At 51.0% G+C, this 17,100-nt stretch overlaps 1 protein-coding gene across 6 annotated transcripts in view; it reads left to right on the top strand.

The window, feature by feature from the left end:
• The window catches only part of CUX1 (cut like homeobox 1), a 375,241-nt gene that overhangs the window by 51,004 nt on the left and 307,137 nt on the right, over window positions 1-17,100 (top strand). The window lies entirely within an intron of this gene.

Genomic DNA, 17,100 nt, shown 5'->3' with positions numbered 1-17,100 from the left:
CGCACAAGACTCAAAGCATATACAGAATGCATTATATAATGTGCTCCATTGAAAGGAACATCGTGAACCAGCTTAGGAAAAGGATCTTTTAAAATGGCTTTCCTAAAATACTCCTAGGAATGGGTCAGAGGGTTTGGAGAGCTTGCCTTCAGAAGGCCCTAAGCTGGCATGGAGATTGTTGATGGAATCCTGTTGTGAAATGTTCAGAAGCCTGTATTCCTTAGGAGTGGCCTTGTTACGGATGGCTGTGTACAGAGTGTCGGGAGGAGGGTGTGCAGGCGTGGGCTTTGGGGGGCCTTTCCTCCTTATCACACATCCCCCAGACCCCTCTCACTGGCCTTGTAAAGAAACAGATGGCGCCCCAGGAATAGCTCCGAACTCACGTCGGCTCCTGGCTGTGTAAAGGGAAAGGACGGGGACCATAAAAATTTGAAATGTCCCAGGAAAGACAATTATTTCCTCAATGAAATATCGATGGAAGGGGAGCATTTAAAACGACAAAAATTATGAAGCCAGATTCAAGTCGAACCAGATACTGCACTGTAACCTTTTTGAGAATTGTTAATTTAAAAGCAAACAGAATGAAATACAGACCATAAAAGCAAATTAAATCATTTTTATGCTTCCTGGGCTTTTGGTGTCACGTGGATGGAAGAGCTAACGGAGAGAAGAGCGGGTTTTGGATGGAGGACGGTGGGGCTCACGTGAGATCAAGCACAGGCTGTGATCCTTGAGGAACAGAAGGAAGAAGCCGGCCAGCAAGGGCCCAGGATGGAGAGCCCCACGGATCCAGAGAAGCCTCTGGAACGGAATCCTCTGTTAGGAGCATTTTCTCGAGCAAAAAAATGCCCGTCCCGTGTCCGACCAGAGGGAGCAGATGTTTAAGAAAGGTGTCTTTGTCTGATTGATTTGGGGGGAGGCCCCCAGCAGTTGATGTTTTATGTGGAGGTGGGGGAAGCTGGGGCTGGGTTACACGTATCTACCTGCAGGAATAAATAATTCTTTTGACACATCACGAGGAAAAAAAAAAAAGCTTCAGATTTATCTGAAAAGGAAGTGGGAAGTTAAAGTTGCTGGAGATCTCATTACTGTCTGTCTAGCTCACCGTAATTAAAAAATGCCTGAATGATGTTAATAACACATGATTCAGCTGACAAGCACTAATTGCTCCGTATCAGGCCAAGAGAAGATGAATGTTGTCGAGAAAACCGCAAGTCAGACAAGCTGATTCTCTCTTAGTCTGACACTGTGTTCCATGTACAGACCAGTTTTTACTGGAGCCTTTCCAGTATCAAAAGAAGCTCTTTACCTTCCCATTAATTTCCGTCGCTGGCAGGCCCGGGTTGTTTGTGACGCACCGTACTCATCACTCCTGCTTGCCGGCTCGAGAGCCCGGGTCTGCAGACAAAATGGAAATGTGTTTCTTGCGCTTATCTTGGTCCTTTTTAAGGAAAGAAATCCGTTCCTATTCAATCCGAATGCCCCGGTGGGCTTGTCACTGCATTACGTGGCATCTGGGAATTGATTTTCTGACGCCGCCGACTTGTCAAGAATTCCGCGTGCTTTTTCAGCGATTTGACAGAACCTGTTGGACCACCGCATCCTGTGATGGGGTCCTCTGCCGGCCAAGAAAGGGGAACCAGGGCCTTGTCGCTTGGGCATCCAGAAACCTCCTTGCAGGGGGTGAATTTTGAGGAAGGAGGGGAGAAGAATGATACTGGCTCATCCCTACACTTCTATAGGACGGCTGAGTCATCCTGTCATACCAGAGCCTAGTCATAGTCTGAATCTAGTGAAACTCAGTTCCTTAAAACAGGCCGAGCGCCTCTGCACCAGGGCAGTGCGCTGGGGAGAAGGGGCCACAGCGGTAACAGCGCCCTGGCTGTCCCTGGCCTCCTACCGTGTCCTCTCACACCCGCAGGCCTTGGTCCCCTGGCGCCAGGCCCTGTGCTGGGGGGAGGCTCCCTGTAACGGGGAGGGAGATGGGTCCATCACCTGCCCTCACCCGGCTGGGCGAACCTCTGCAGGAAAACACTGCAGCATGGCACACTGGGCCCAGATCAGGCCAGCATCTGCCGTGACTGCCCTGTCCCTGCCCTCCCGAGAGGCAGGCCAGTGCGGAATGGAAAGGTTGGCCTCGAAGGCTGGCAGGGCTGGGCTCTGGCTGTGGGGCCTAGGGCCGGGCCTTCAACATCTCTGAGCCCAGGTCCTCGTCTGAGAAAGGACCTCGTGGGGCCGCTCAGCGTAACGCTGCCCGAGCACAATGCCGGACACGTATGGGGCAAGGCAGTGTATGTCTACTGTTGTCAGCCTCCAGGGTTGGGGAATTAGATGAGGGGGTTCACGTTGCCCAGCACCGCGAGTTGCACACGTTAGGAGCACAGTCAGTTGCTGAGACAGGAACTTACTTCCTACGGAGAGAGGCCGATAAGGCTGGCAAATAAGTGAGCAGAACACAGAAAGCCATTCAGTCCGCTGACTTGGTGAAGTGGCAGTGACTGGTCCCCGAGTGTTCCCTGCTGGAGGGGGATGCCTGGTCCACAGGAGCGCCCGGAGCCGCCCCACGCCGAGCTTCGGGGTTAGCCTAGTTAGCGAAGATGGCTCTTACCGGAGACCTATTTTCCTGAAATTAAAATAAAGTGAAAATGTGATAATTATCAAATACCTTCAGTGTGACTTAGTTGTAGGGGAAAAAAAACCATAAAGGAAGCGGTGCGTGGAAATAAAGCCAGGGTGCGCTTTTTGCTCTCCATTCAGAACCTGTGTTTGGTGGCCTCTCTCTTTCTCTTGTTACCTTTTGACTTTGAGACTCAGGGCCTTGAGCAGTGTGCTACCCACAACACGGCGCAGCCCTTCGTGCACGGGTTCAGGAGGACCCAGAAGAAGAATCTGTGGGGGTCCCTTCTCTGAGCGGGTCTCCTTGGTCGGAATCTGGCTTTCCTGATGACCTGGTGGCCTCCAGAGTCACTGGACGCCTGGACGCCCTGGTGGCAGTGGACAGGCTGGCCCCTGCCTCCCCAGCTCTCAGGTTGTCCCGGGATTTGAAAGTCAGGGATAAAGGCTTTGCAGACCTCAAAGTCCCCGTTGATTCTGCGTAATGCAAGTAACAGCACCTCTGCGTGGTGGTGTGCCACCTTTGTCGTTTAATTTATGCATGGCCCTGAGTCAGTGGAAACCACGACTAGAGAATCTATATCAGCAACTTATTCCAAACCTCAGCCTGGCTGGCTCAGTTTATAAGTTCTAGGCCGTGAAAGGGATGGCTGTTCATTTAATCTTCATATTTCACCGATTTTTCATACGTGGGAGTGGTGCTCTTCACCCTGTTTTGTTTTTTTTTTAAATCAAGTTATTTATATTATGGGGAGAGTCTGTCACATGGTCTGAATGCGGAATGTTGCCATCCTTTTAATCAGAATCCTGCCAGTAGTTTCTGTTTACAATAGAGCTATTGAAAATTATATTGGGGTGAAACTAGCACAGTATAGAAACTGTTGGCTTGCGTGCGATTTTTATAATATGTACATGCAGACAAAGTTGGCTTTAGTTCAGAAGGCTGTTTCTTTCTGTTGTGCTTTTATGAGCTAATGTTGCAGAGTGGGCCAGGTGCTGTTGGGAAATACAGGGGATTGGAGTACCTAGCTGTGGACCTTGAGATCTCCCGTCTTGTCTGTAGCGTCGTCCCCCGGCGGCGTCCCAGGAATTTCTGATTCCAGAACTCCTTTCTCCTCTCCCATGTCTGGATCCATAATTGCTGCAGGCCTGGTTTGTAGATGGGGTGGGAAGGCAGTGTACCCCCGTGGGGGCCTCCTGTGTTTCGGACAGGTCATTGTTTGAGCCCCCCTGCAGGGTGGGTGTGCGTTAAACTCCCAGCTCCGGTGTCCCAGCCCACCCTGCGCGTTGGCTTTGCAGAGCACCTGGGAAAACAGACTTCTCCCAGAGAGAACAGCTAATGGGTGGGGTTTTGAGACAAAACTACATGCGATTGTCAGTTTCATGGATTACAGTTAATTCTGTTTGATGTCCTTTTCCCCTCCCTTTTTGCCAAGTCCTGTGCATTATAGAATATCGACTTGAGCACAGAAGCGCTTCAAACTTGATTTGGCGCTTAAATGGGTATTTATACAGTGACACCACAGATGTGGGATGAACAGGGCATCTGTTCAAATGAGACCTTCAGCGATTCGAAGCCGTTTCCCCCCTTGCCTTGTGGAATCCGGGGCTCCTCTTCTGCCTTGTTCTGGTGGTGCCGTAGCAGCCAGAACGCTCCGCTCACGTCCTCACTGGGTTCCAGGCTCTCTGAAGCCCGGGCCTCCTCCCCTCTCTCCGTGTGCCCTCTGCCGCTGTGCCTATTTCTGTGATTTGCATGTAGCGGAAATATTTGTTGAACCGAATTATTTTTACACACGGGCCTTTCATATGGCCAGTGTTCTGAGGTCTGTTTCCTTTGGCTGGAGGCTGGGAGAAACCTTCCAGTTCACCGAGGAGTGATGATGGCTTCAGGTCCAGGGGTGCGCTGCGCGGGGCTCGGTGCGCCCCGTCTCGCCAGGAGGATCTCCAGCCAGGAGAGGGGGCCGAGACGGGCGCCCACATCCTCCCATGGTCCCCGCTGCAGTGTTGGGGGAGTCTAGGAGGCCCTCGCAGTGATGCTGCTCCAAAGAGCAGGTTCCTCCTGCGGCCCAGAGGGGAGGAGGGGAGAGAGGAGGAATGTGCCCAGAGGACCCCCGACCGCAGAGGCCCCCTGTCCTTAAAGGCCCAGCTCAGTGCTGTTGAGATTTCCTCTTCGTATTTCGTGACTCATTGAAGAAATACCCATGTTTTCCAAGGGTATGTCGCCTGGCGTTTTCTGATGAGGCTTTGGGCTTCAAGGAGTCATCACCACAGCTCACACTTAGAGAACGTTTCCTCTGTGTGTGGGCTGTTCCGAGTGCCTCACACCTTCTAGCTCCATCGGTCCTCATAAGCTTCGTCCACAGCGGAGGGAAGCGAGGCTGGGGACCAGTGCTCAGCTGGCCCTGGGGTCCCCTCGCCCCTCAGGAAGACATGCTGGGAGACGCAGTTGAAGAGTTTCTGAGCCTCTCCCGTCTCCCAGATGACCCAAATGCCCACGCTGTCATGAGCCTGCCGTGTGTCACCTTCCTGAACGCCAGTCCCAGCCTTGGGGACCCTGCAGGGACTTACCATCCTTGAGATGCTGCAGCGCTCGGAGGTCAGGTGGGCCTGGCTTTTGGAGGAGGCCCGCCCGGCCCCTCCTGCCCCCCTTTCCTCCCACCGGCCCTGGGTCACTTTCTCCTGTTGTGATGTGGAGACAGCTCAGGCGCGTTTTCTGGCCCTCCCAGGTCTAATGCTGCTCTGCGGTGACAAAGGAGCCCTCGGGACTCGGCCCCAGGCTTCCCCCACCCCATCCCAACTGCAGATCAGGGAAAGCAGCTGTGCCCAGGAACGTGTGTTCTTGCAAACGGGGTCGGTGAGGAACACTATTTGGGAGTCGCCTCTGGGCTGCTGAGCGCAGCTGGTGAAGCTTTCAAGGGGCTCTGCTGCTGGAAGTTTCTAGGAGGCACCCCTGGCCGGGCAGCAGAGATGCTGCTGCCCTTCCTCCCCTCTTCGAGACGTGGACTCAATCTCACCTCTCTTTTTAACCACTCCTCGTCCCCTCTCTTTCTGAATCGTGTGTGCACGAAGCGGGTAGGAGCCATCCAGGACACCAGGATCAGTGTCAGGGCCACCCTCGTGAACCCAAGGCTGAGATGTCTCCTGACCTGGATGAGGGCCTCCAGGAGGAGCCAGTGGGCAGGACAGAATCCACAACTGCCATGTGTACAAGCCAGTAAAAAAAGTGTCCTCCTCTGTGGCATTCCTTGCTCTTAGTATCTGGGGATTGAAAAACCAAATCCTACCACTGTATCTGGTGCTGAAAATGACCTTTATTTTGCCTTGAAGCTTACAATTCTCAGGTGTCTTCTGGTGTATGTGCCCCCCAGCAATTATGGGGCCCTATGCATGCTCACCCCAGGAGAACACATCCAGTGCCAAGACACCGACGTGTGAAGTTGGATTTAGGGACTTAGAGGATAAAGCTCATTGAGGGTTAGGTCGATAAGTTCAGTAAACATTTTTCAGTGTTTCCCTTGTACCTGCCACTCTGCTTGGTCTCTTTCAATTCCACTGGATAATACGTGAAATTCATATTTGCCTCTAGACTCACAGATATCTGTATACTCATATTTACTTATAAATAAATGTATTGAACACATTGGTTTATTGTCCTTCTCCCTGTCTGTACTGTCAGCTTGACTGTCTTGTTCCCTGTGATCATTTCAGTTCCCAAACTGCATGCCTGCACGCATGTTTGAATGAATGAATGAGGCCCATTTTTTCCTTTTGCCCCAGGGTCTGGCGCACAGGAGATGGTCATTAAAGACTGCTGAGTTTAATCGGTCCTCGCAAAACCCTACCAAGTTGCTATCACTCTTATTTTGCAGATTAGAAAATTGATGCTCAGAGAGCAAGAATCTTTCCCCCAGGATGGTTTGTGGAAGAGCCACCCCCTTTCCCCTGTCTGATGCCTTCTCCCCTGTACCACACAGCCTGTCTCCAGGTGCACATTAGCAGTTGGGTTTTTTTTTTCCCACTTACTTTGGTTCTTCACTTTAAGCTCTAAAGGATTCATAAAATAGACTTGAGAGGAGTAAACCAGAATTTTCTTCTAAAGCATCCAGTGCTTGTGAAGTGTTCAGGAAATAATTTCTTAGAAGAAGGAACCCTGCAATTGCAAATACAATATTTTTACTGGTTGCATGCAGGGCACTGAAACTCTCCGTTAATCCAAATGATTGGAGATGCTCTGTTTTCTGGAAATCCAAGCTTTCCCACCCCTGCTTCGCTTAGACAGGGTTCCAGGGTCTTTGCAGCAGAGACACAGCTGCCCTGACAATAGAACCGTGCCTACTGGTACATGGTGGGGTGTCCCCAAGGATCTGGGGAGAGGAGAAGCCAGTGGTAGGAACGGACTGGAAGGAGGAGAGTGCTAGGAAAAACGTGGGGTCACGGATGGATGGGTTTTAGTATCAGGGAGGCCTAATGTGGGATAGGAGACAGGTGAGTGTTCAGAGATCCAGAGTCTGTCTGCTCCGAGCAGGAACCCCACCCTAGCACGTGAGGTAAGAGGGCCCTGGTTGGACAGAGCAGGGCGTCGGTTCCAGGGGAACCGAAATCCCAGCTGGTGACCAAAATGGGGACATGAGAGCTTAGGAGTCAGAGCAGACCTGCAGGAGGGCTCCTCTGCTCTGCCTCTTCTCCATCTTCCCCCTCCCTCTGTCTTCCCCTGCCTTGGGTCAGAGCTGGCTGGGCAACCAGCCCAACCCTGGACCCCGCTGTCTGTCCTGGGCAGGAGTCGGGGCTGGAGGGTGCAAAGTGCCTGGCAGAGCCCTACGCTAGATTGATTCTTGGGGTCAGTGAAACGCACCCCTTAACGTTTTTAAGCTGCTGCTTTTGTGGGTCAGCATGGAGCAAAATGGTGGATCTCTTATGAAACATTTATCTAAAGGTTGGTTGGAAAAGTAGCAGCTCAATTCTATTTGTGCGTTTTTGCTCATTGCTTAGAACACAAATCTGTCTTCCTCCTTTCTGAATTGTAATTATCTGATTAAATTGTAATTTAATCGTTATTTACTTAATGAATTGGACAGGTTAACCTTGAACCTTTCCATAGCTGTGGTTTTTACCATCTACCCCTTCTCACTTTACACGCGAACATGAGATCTTTTTTATTCGGAAGTGTGGCTTGACATTGTTTAAGCTGTTGTTTGCTTCTTATTTTCGACTCTTCTTTTGTCACTTAAGTAGGATGTCTTAATTCTTATTTTGTGTTAGATTATTTAGCAGGATTTTTTTTTTTTTTGCTTTTTTCCTCTTTTTTAATATGGTTTTGTGTTGCATTTTGAATACTTTCTTAAGGAGGCATGTTTTAGAATTACTATAGATCCTGTAATTCTCTTCTCAGAGACATTTAACTGTTCGATGTAAACACCAAAAACACTTTCTTCAATCATTTCATTTAGAACTTGCAGTCCAGGGAGACCGTCTGGAATGTGCCCCAGAGTCTCGGACCGGATCTCCTTTGAGTGCAGAGCGGACGTTCAGACTCACTTCGTGACCGGGGTGTACATCTGACCTGCACTAGGTGCTGTGGGGAATCCAGAGATAAGCAGGACAGCTCCCATCTTCTAGCAGCCGTGTCAGTGGCGTCAAGAAGGCCCACTAATGACCGGAAAGCACATGGAATGTGACACACGCTGCGAAGTGCAGGCACGGGGGAAGTGGTTCTGACCAGTGGTAGGATAGAACAGGGTTCATGGAGCTGGTGGCATTCGAATTCCATATTTGGGGTTGTTGGGTTCCATGGTAATCTTGGGGCAATAGTCCTTTATATTTAGTTCCCCCCTAAATTCGAAGAAGTGGTGGCATTTTGGTTTTTCAACTAGTTGGTGTGGGTGTTGGATTTCTGTACGGAGAGCGTCTGCTCATTTTTTCCCTGTCTCCTCCACTGCAGAGTGTCAATAAATGTTGAATTATTTCGAAGGCTTTCTTGTGGTTGTCACTGTTAATGATCTGGGCTGTACCTTTTGTTTGGCGCACTGTAGACTGGAAGTCCCAGCTGGGTAGGGCAGTGCACGTTTTAGCTTTTTCTTCCTACAAATTGACTTGTCAGAGGTGGGGGACTCACTCAGGGCTCATTGAATGAGTCGGAGCCCAGAGCATCTTTTTTGGGTTTCAGGGGAGAGTTTGTCCCCGTTCTTTCTGTCCCTCTCCTTGCTCTGAGCCGGCCGCCGGCAAGCCGAGGGCGGTTGGACTTCTTAAGGAAGCTGCGTGTAGAAGCAGACCGTTGGTCAGATGCTTTTAACTTTAGGGCTAGGGATGCTCCTCTTTCTCCCATTTGGTGAAGTGGTGTGACGCTTTAGCACATCTGAAATAGGATTACGCAAGCTGCTGTTAGCTGGCTTCAAGTGTCTTCTAATCTGGAGAGAAAACGTTACTTCCTTCATTTGCGAAACAACATGTTTCTGTCACCGTATCCCAGAGTATCTTCTGGTTGTCCCGGTTCAGAACTTATTGTGGGCTTCTGATCACGCTTATTTAGACGTCCAGGGCAGAAATTGCCACTTCAACAAGAAAATTTTGTAATGAGCCAGAGGAAATGGGCTGGTCATTACCCTGTTATATATATGCAGCCTAAAAATCTATGTGGATTTTTCTTTCATGAGAATGTGACTGTTTAATTGACAAATGTCGTTGAAGCGTCCTTTTCCCTCCCCGTCAGTCTGTTGTTAATGCTCATATATCCAAGCTAGAGGCAGTTAAAATTGGTGCCCCTTTGCCAGAACGCTTCTTTTTATTTTTGGTGCAGGATTTTGTGTTGCTAGATCTATTTTTGTTTAATTAGGGCCCTGCAAGGAAATAAGGGAGAGCTGTATATAAATTTTTAGACCACTGAAGAGCCTCAAACTATCCTAGATGAAAAGCTCAAAAAATTAACTTTACTATTTATTATATGAATAAAACCAAGAGGGAGAATACTTCCAGAAACCCTTTCTCTTTTTCCTTGTTCAGACAGCTGGCTCCGATTAATAGCAGGCCAGAAAGCAGGCACATTTGCTGCTTTTCCTTGTTCTGTTACTAGAAAATAACTCTCCAAGGAACAGACACTCAGTCTCCTTGTATTTGGGGGTCAGGTTGTAAACTTTATAACTCACTAATATAATAAAATGTTTGTTGGTCACATTATCCAATTTTGCTCTCTGGTAGAAGAATCCTAGTCTCTCCTTTTATTGGGATTCCTTTTGCAGTTTTAATCCAGAAAACAAAACCATGTGCATGTGAGAGACTTGCCTCGTCCACGGAAAGTTCCAAAAACACCAGTTCCAGGGCTGTGGAACCAGGCTGGCTGGCTTCTGGCTCGAGAAAAGCTTGGAGGAAAGCACGTCTGGGGGCCCAGCCCGAGAATGTTCCTCTCGTCATTTGACCAGCGATACCCCATTTGGGCTGCGGGTTAGCCAAAGACTCTTCTGTAGAAAGATGGTCAGACCTATTTGCATCAAACCAAGATGAGGGGCAGAAGGAAGGAAGGGAGACCTCCACCCACTGGAGCTTCAGTATTTTTCCCCTCCGTTGGATCCCCCAAAGTGGATTGGCTGTTGTGATGGAAAAGATTGTCAGCAGTATGTAAATGAGAAGGAAAGCAAAAGTGCATCTCGTGCAGATAATTTCTATGTAGATAATTTGCCATAAAAATTTATATCGCAGTCCTTAAAGCCTTCAGAGATGTAGTCTGTTCTAGGGGAAGGTGATTTATATGGTATTAAAACACGTTTTATGTCCCAGTCCTTTAGATTTAATGTTTATTGCCTATAAAAATGAAATCTTCTTGTGGATATTTAAAAGTCTGGGTACTGTGTGAAATATACATTCAGGTTAGAATCCGAACCGCTTTGGGGATGTAAATGAGCGGCAAATTCTCTGCTCTGAAGTTGGCTCCACCAACGTTGGGCCCATGTCTCCGCTCGGCACACTTAGGAGGTTGCACGGGTTCGGTGTGTCATCCCCGCGGTCAGGATGCCAGGTAGGAAGATGTCTTCTGTGGGGACGGTGTTGATTTCTTTAAAAAATCTAAATCCGCTAACAAGTCCAGAAGTATCCCCATTCCTCAGCAACTTGGGCAAGGTGTGACCAGACGTGCCAGCCTGCAGAGGGACGTGAACTGTGGCCCAGCTTTGAAAGAGCGGAAGTGCTCTGGCAATGCAGTATCAAGCGCAGAGCGGTGTTTGGACCTTTGCAGCCCCTCAGATTCCCAAGTCACGGCGTGCTTTAGCACCGGCCTTGCATAAAACTCCAAGAGAGTAAAGGAGGCGCAGCTGCTGCGAAGGGGGAACCGTGTGAGTGTTTGGGGGGGGCTCCCGAAGGATGTCTTTTGAACAGACAGCCCTGGAGGCGAGGAGCTGCTTTGATTGTGAGCTGAAGCATAGTCTCTGTAGGCCTAGCGTGTGCTCTGCTGGCCTCTCGTCCCCACCCCCGATGCTCTCCGTGCGCGGGTGGTGGCTGCTGCCTGAGAGCAGGGACGGTGGCCTCGCTGAGCGTTACGCCCCGGGCTGAGCCCTGGGCGGCTTTCCAGGCTCCTTAGAGGCTGGGCATTTTAGAAATTTTAGAAATGACGTGGGAAATGCTTTTCCTGGAGATTTGCAGGAAAAGGTGGAACTCCTCAGCGAGGCCACCCCAGTATAGCTACGGTGGGACTCGCAAGGGCACGGCCGTAGGAACACGGAGCCTGCCCTGGGGTGCTGACTGCTCTTCGAGGCCCGGAGTCGCAGGGAGAAGGGTCGGGGTGTGGAGACTTCGGTCAGAATGTTTGTCCACGGATGCAGGCCTGTCAGTGAGATTTGCTGAGCGGCTGCCCCATAGCAGGGCAAGGGCAAGAGGAACCCAAATTCTTAGAGAATCTAGGGAAGGCGGACAGGGAGAGCGACGACGGAAGTTCTGAAGCCCTCAGGATGGAACTCGCGTGGCTCCCTGCAGTGATGTGCCCAGCCAAGCCTGCCTCCAAAAGATGTCGCAGTGATCTTTCAGGCAGAATCAGTGAAGAGGTGACAGCTGTTGCCTAATTATTGTAGTGGTGGCAGTGAGTAAGAGGACGGATTCCTGAGGATTCAGGGGCCGCAGTTCCTTGTATCACCAACAGGATGAAGCAGGATCCACGCCCCCGGAGAGCGGACCACATCGACAGCCTCCCGATTTCCAGCTTGCCTGAAACAGCGCAGCTGCTTTCCAGGGCGGGGCAGAGATGTTTGTGACAGCAGTGAAGTCTCAGAAAGGGCGTTGGTGGCGAAGCGGCTGTAGGACAAAGAACCAGCAAGCACGGGGGTGGGGGTCGGGGGGGGGGATGGTCCTCACCCAGAGTAGGTGAAAAGTAAGAGGGTGTGTGCGGTGACAGTCCCCTCCCCGCCCAGGGAAGTAACCACAGTCAGCTTTGTGTGCGAAGGGCCAGGGACCAGGCTGCCAGCGTGGCTTCCCCCAGCTCCGCGAGCCCCCAGGAGCAAGTCGGGGAGCTCACACACTTCAGCTTCACGGCGGCCCCCCCACTCCATCGCCGTGAACCCCACCATCTGAAGGGAACTCGAACGCACAGACTTTCCCGTGACAGTGTGTGAAGTGAGGCCACTTCCACAGCTCCATCGACTAATATTTCTGATATAAAGCCTTGTTAAAATTAATTCCAGTCTGAAACTTGATGAATTCTCAGTCATGGAATTAACAGGTTTCAAATGGAAAAAAAAATTGGCTTGATTAAAAAATAAATGTTCGTGCCGGAAGTTTGGAGCCCGTCCCTAACAAACCGAATGTGTGGTTCTTTTTCATCTCAGAGGGTCTGTTTGCCTCTTTGTCTTTACGGGGGGAAAGTACATATTCACACCAGAAATGCACAGACCACTAGCCATGACCCACTGGCAGCGGTCTCTCACGAGCTGTCAGTCCTTTATCGTCCTTTATGCCTAAGGCCTGCTTTCGGTCCACGTGAAGAATAAGATGCCACCTGGCTCCAAGGGGGACTCTGACCCTGGTACAAAGCAGGTCACGCACGTGCTGCCACGTGTGGAGCACGTGGTACCGGGAGGGCAGCCTCCTTCCAGCCAGCACACCCACCCGATTTCCTCTCATCTTCCTAGGTCTTCCTCTGAATGTACGTCAAGTAAACCATTCAGGACACGGTGTGTGTTTCATTTTGTTTTCAGTGGGGTGTCAGACTTCCGCCGCCCATCTCTGTCTTCTGAGTAACAGCACGGAGCTCCACATCGTTGGATATTAGACATCTGTGGTTTGACACCTTGAAGGCTCAGCCACTCCTGGGTGTGTTGGGTTAACACAGCAAGAAGAGAACAAGAGGCTCTTTATTTGGAGTCCGGGGATTCTGCTCTCAGTTAACGAGGAGACTTCTAACAGCGAAGAACGAGCTAGGCTTCCTTAGTTTTGCTGGTTTAAGCATCGCACGTGGGGGCATCGTAAACACTTGGCTCTTTTCATGCCCGGCTTCAGTGTTGAATAACGCCCAGAACGCAGCACGACCAGCCCCTTTCCATCCCCAGATCTCAATAGGTTTAGCTGTAAGAATCGAAAACCGAGGAACCATGTTTTTTTGGGTGTGTGTGCGGTTCAAGAGAAACTTGCGTTCCCGGATTCATTTAAGTAGGAACAGTAATGCAGAAAAGCTGGATTTTATCAATAGCTTTTGTTTCAAAAAAAAGAAGTCCACACCCAGGTGTCCCTGTAGTGCCAGAGCTGCCGAATAATCCGTCACACCATCCTCCAGCTGTGGGACCCAGTAGCGCGCCCCTGTCTGCCCCATCAGGCCTCTGGCAGCCGGCCGGGCTCGGGATCCAGCAGGGTGAGGTCACCGCGGGAAGGGCAGATGTGCCGGGAGGGGGAAGCCCGTTCCCCTGCTTTAAACCACAAATGTCTTTTGATAACTAGTAGAATTGGCAAGCAGAATGATTGAAAACATGTGAGAGGTAACTGGATCTACGTTGCAAGTAGTACATATTTGAAAAGTTTTCCCCAATGTAAAAGTTACTCTTTAAGAGCCTTAAACTAATAAAAACAAGGAAATTCCATGTTACGGCTGCCACTCGGCCTTTCCATTTTTATTCCAGCAGTCAGATTTGACAGGTCCGCTGCCGATTGGCTCTGGGACCCCCGTGAGCATGTAAATCAGGGGGGACGGGGGCAGAAGCTGGCAGCAGCCGGGGTGGAGAGAGTCCCCACCACCTTTCAGTGCCAGGCTTGTAATTCCATTTTAGTATATCCTATTTTCCCTTCTTGCGGCGGCTTCCTGTATTACTTAATTGACTGAAGCCAATTCAGGATTCTTTTAGAGACGTTTCTGGTTCCTCTCCTTTTTCTTGATCTCACAGCAGATTTTACGGGGTGGCAAACTCCCTCGCCCCGTGGCTGCTTTTCTGAACCGCGTGACCAGCTCTCAGCCTCTCCTCGCTCAAATCCGTTCTCCCCGTCGCCGCCAGCGTGATCTTTCTAAAGCACAGTAGCCTGGAGTCAGCCACACGTGGGTTCAGCACAGAGTCAGATGCACGTTCAGGGCTCCGATGAGGCGCCCCCGCGCTGTCCCTAGATCCACTTCCTGCCTGCCTTAGTGACCCCGCAAATAACAAGTAGCTCTGGTCTCGAGACCCCACTGTCTTGTTTCTTTCACCAGTAAGCTGAGGGAACTGCCCCCATCCCCGGGGTAGGGGAGGGGGGCGGACGACAGAAAAGGGAGGCTGGGGGATTTGAAGAACCGTGTCACCAGTTCCACCGTTAGGACGTCATCACAGAGCTTTAGAAGAGGCAGGAACCCCAGGGTGTCCCCCTTTGTGCCCCCAGAGCCCACCGTCCCCACGTCAGCCCCAAGCCTGGTGCGCTTCCAAGAGCGTCCTTCTGTAGCGGAGGGAGCAGCGTTAGGTGCAGAAAACATGGCCTTTTACGTCTCCCTCCGTAAATGTGTGATCTCGGTCAGGTCCCCTTCACCTCTGAATGTCGGTATCCTCGCTCATTGGTGGAACAGGAGTGATGGCTGTTGTAGGATCACCGTGGCCATGAAAAATGACAAGGGGCGTAGAGCATGAGTTGATAAACTGTAGCTGCAGGGTTTTTAATCATGTCTCTCCGCCCATTCTTTGCCTTCTGGAATCCTCCCAGCTCCCCCCCTCAGTGAAATCACACCCATCCTTTGGGGCCGTCCCCTGCTAACCTTTCCTATGAAGTCTTCCGCGATCTTTTGTTTTCGTATTTGTTTTTGTTTGCTTTTCAAAAATTTTTTGGCCGCGCTGCAGGGCATGTGGGATCTTAGTTCCGCGAGCAGGGATTGAACCCGTGCCCCCTGCAGTTGGAAGCATGGAGTGTTAACCACTGGACCGCCAGGGAAGTCCCAAGTCTTCCCCGATCTTCGCTATCAACTCCCAGCTGTCTCAGAACCACTCCTGGCATGTCCCGCCTCACAGCGTCTGGCTGTCTGCCTTGGTTGTAAGCTCTGAGCACTGGTGTGGTTTGTTGCCCTTTTGTGCCCTGTCTTGTCCTTCCAGGAGGAGCTCGGGAATGCCCCTGCTGGACGGATGAGTTGACTAAGGGGCCGGATAGGAGGGGAGCAGCGTCCTGGGGCACTTGGGCCGAATGGCTGTTCTAGGGGAGGGAAGCTTTTGGTTGCCTTTGGCCCTCGTTTCACACAGGTGTGCACGCTTGATCCCACCGTCTCTGAAACCAGTCACATCCTTTCTTCTGAGAGTCTTTGGGATGCAAGCGGAGTCTTCATGGTTAGTCCATGATTCATTGGACCTCCCCAGTTCAGGGCTTCCTGCTGCAGCCGTGCATAACAAGCCTTTGCTAGTGGCGATTATGTGCAGTTTCTTTAGCATAATACAGGTGTCTAGAAATCCAGTGAGACCCGTTGAGCGGACACTTAGGGATGGAGTTCTATAGCTAGGAGTAAAGCAGGAAATCCTCTTTTGTCTCAGTTCTTGCTGAAAATCTTGACAGGATCAATATATGGCTGTGCGTTCCAGGATTAGGAAGTAGAGGATGCGGGACACGACTGATTGCTTTTGTTTTTGATGATTGACGAGTTTGATTCTCATTTCGGATCTATGGCAATATTTCCTTTATGTTTACGTTAGCCTGGCAGGATCAAGTGTTTGCTGGCATAGAAGACAGTGGCTGCTGCTTGTACAGTACTGCCTGCGGCTTCCTGCCTGTGATGGGATGATGTGGTCAGAGGAAGAGCCAGAGAGTGTGACGAAGGCCGCTTGGCCAGCATTGCTTCGGATGCTGCGTGGGCAGCGCCCTGGGGTCCCCGCCTCTGACTGATATTGCCGAGGAGGCCACGGGGTGAGAGGTGTCCTTTTATAAATCACACTCTACTGGGAGCTGCCTTTTGACCCCAGAGCAGATCAGGACCACCTCCTCCCCGCTGCTCCTCAAGAAATCACACAGAAAACCAAGAACAGAGGGTATAGGGAAATGTCATTCCTGGGCCAAAACAAGTGGCGTCATTTTACTGAGCTCAGAACTCTTCTGGGTGTCTGTGTAGTTAAGAAATAACACCCAGAGTTAGGGGAAAACAGGTGATGAGACCCTGAACTTGGAGGGGTCACAGAGAGGTTGGGAACGCTTTGTAATTGGCATTGGTTTTCTGCCTCAAGAACTAGCCCCCCTTCTATGTGCACACACACAACCTCCCCCCACCCCCAGCCCTCGTGGGGCGCTCAGGAGGCCGTGGGTCACCTGTCCACACCGGGCAACAGCTTGCACTGGCTGAGGGCTCTGGATGCGAGTATCTGAACCCATTCCAGAGTCAGTAATAGTTTGCCGTAATTGTGCTGGTCAATTGTGTGTCCTCATCCTTTCACGTGAGTTTAGAGAGTTAACAATAGCTCTGTAGCTGGCTCGATAAAGTCTGAGTTAAAGTGCCCCTCCAGGGACTTCCCTGGTGGCGCAGTGGATAGGACTCTGCGCTCCCAGTGCAGGGGGCCCGGGTTCGATCCCTGGTCAGGGAACTAGATCCCACATGCATGCCACAACTAAGGAGCCCATGTGCAGCAACTAAGGAGCTGGCAAGCCGCAACTAAGACCTGATGCAACCAAATAAATAAATATTAAAATAAATGAAGTGCCCCTCCAGCTTTTTCTTAGAAAGCTCCCCGGACAGGGTGGAGTGGGCAGACTGGAACAGTACTTCCAGGCAGCTCCCGGAGCAGCCCTTTTTTTCTTCCCGGGTGTCCCTCTAGCATAGCCAGAGGTGGAACTCTTTGAGGATTGAAACGGCCCCTTTAAGATCACACCGCTGCTCTCGGCACTGGGAGCCCTCACGTGATGTCACCTGTTGCTGCCCAGCACCCCGGTTCCCTGATAGCGGCCAGCAGCCCTGGTGCCAGGAGAGCGTGAAGGAATCACGTGCGACATTCACTTTGCCACACGAGTGTCACTGTGCCGGGCTGTCTGGCGGGCAGCGGTTCTCCATTGCCATCCAGCCAGTGGCAGGATGTTGTAAACCTTGCTCGCTTGAAA

This window comes from Lagenorhynchus albirostris, chromosome 15 (genome assembly GCF_949774975.1).
Source record: "Lagenorhynchus albirostris chromosome 15, mLagAlb1.1, whole genome shotgun sequence".
NCBI classification, from domain to species: domain Eukaryota; kingdom Metazoa; phylum Chordata; class Mammalia; order Artiodactyla; family Delphinidae; genus Lagenorhynchus; species Lagenorhynchus albirostris.
This window is presented reverse-complemented; position numbering and strand designations above follow the sequence as displayed.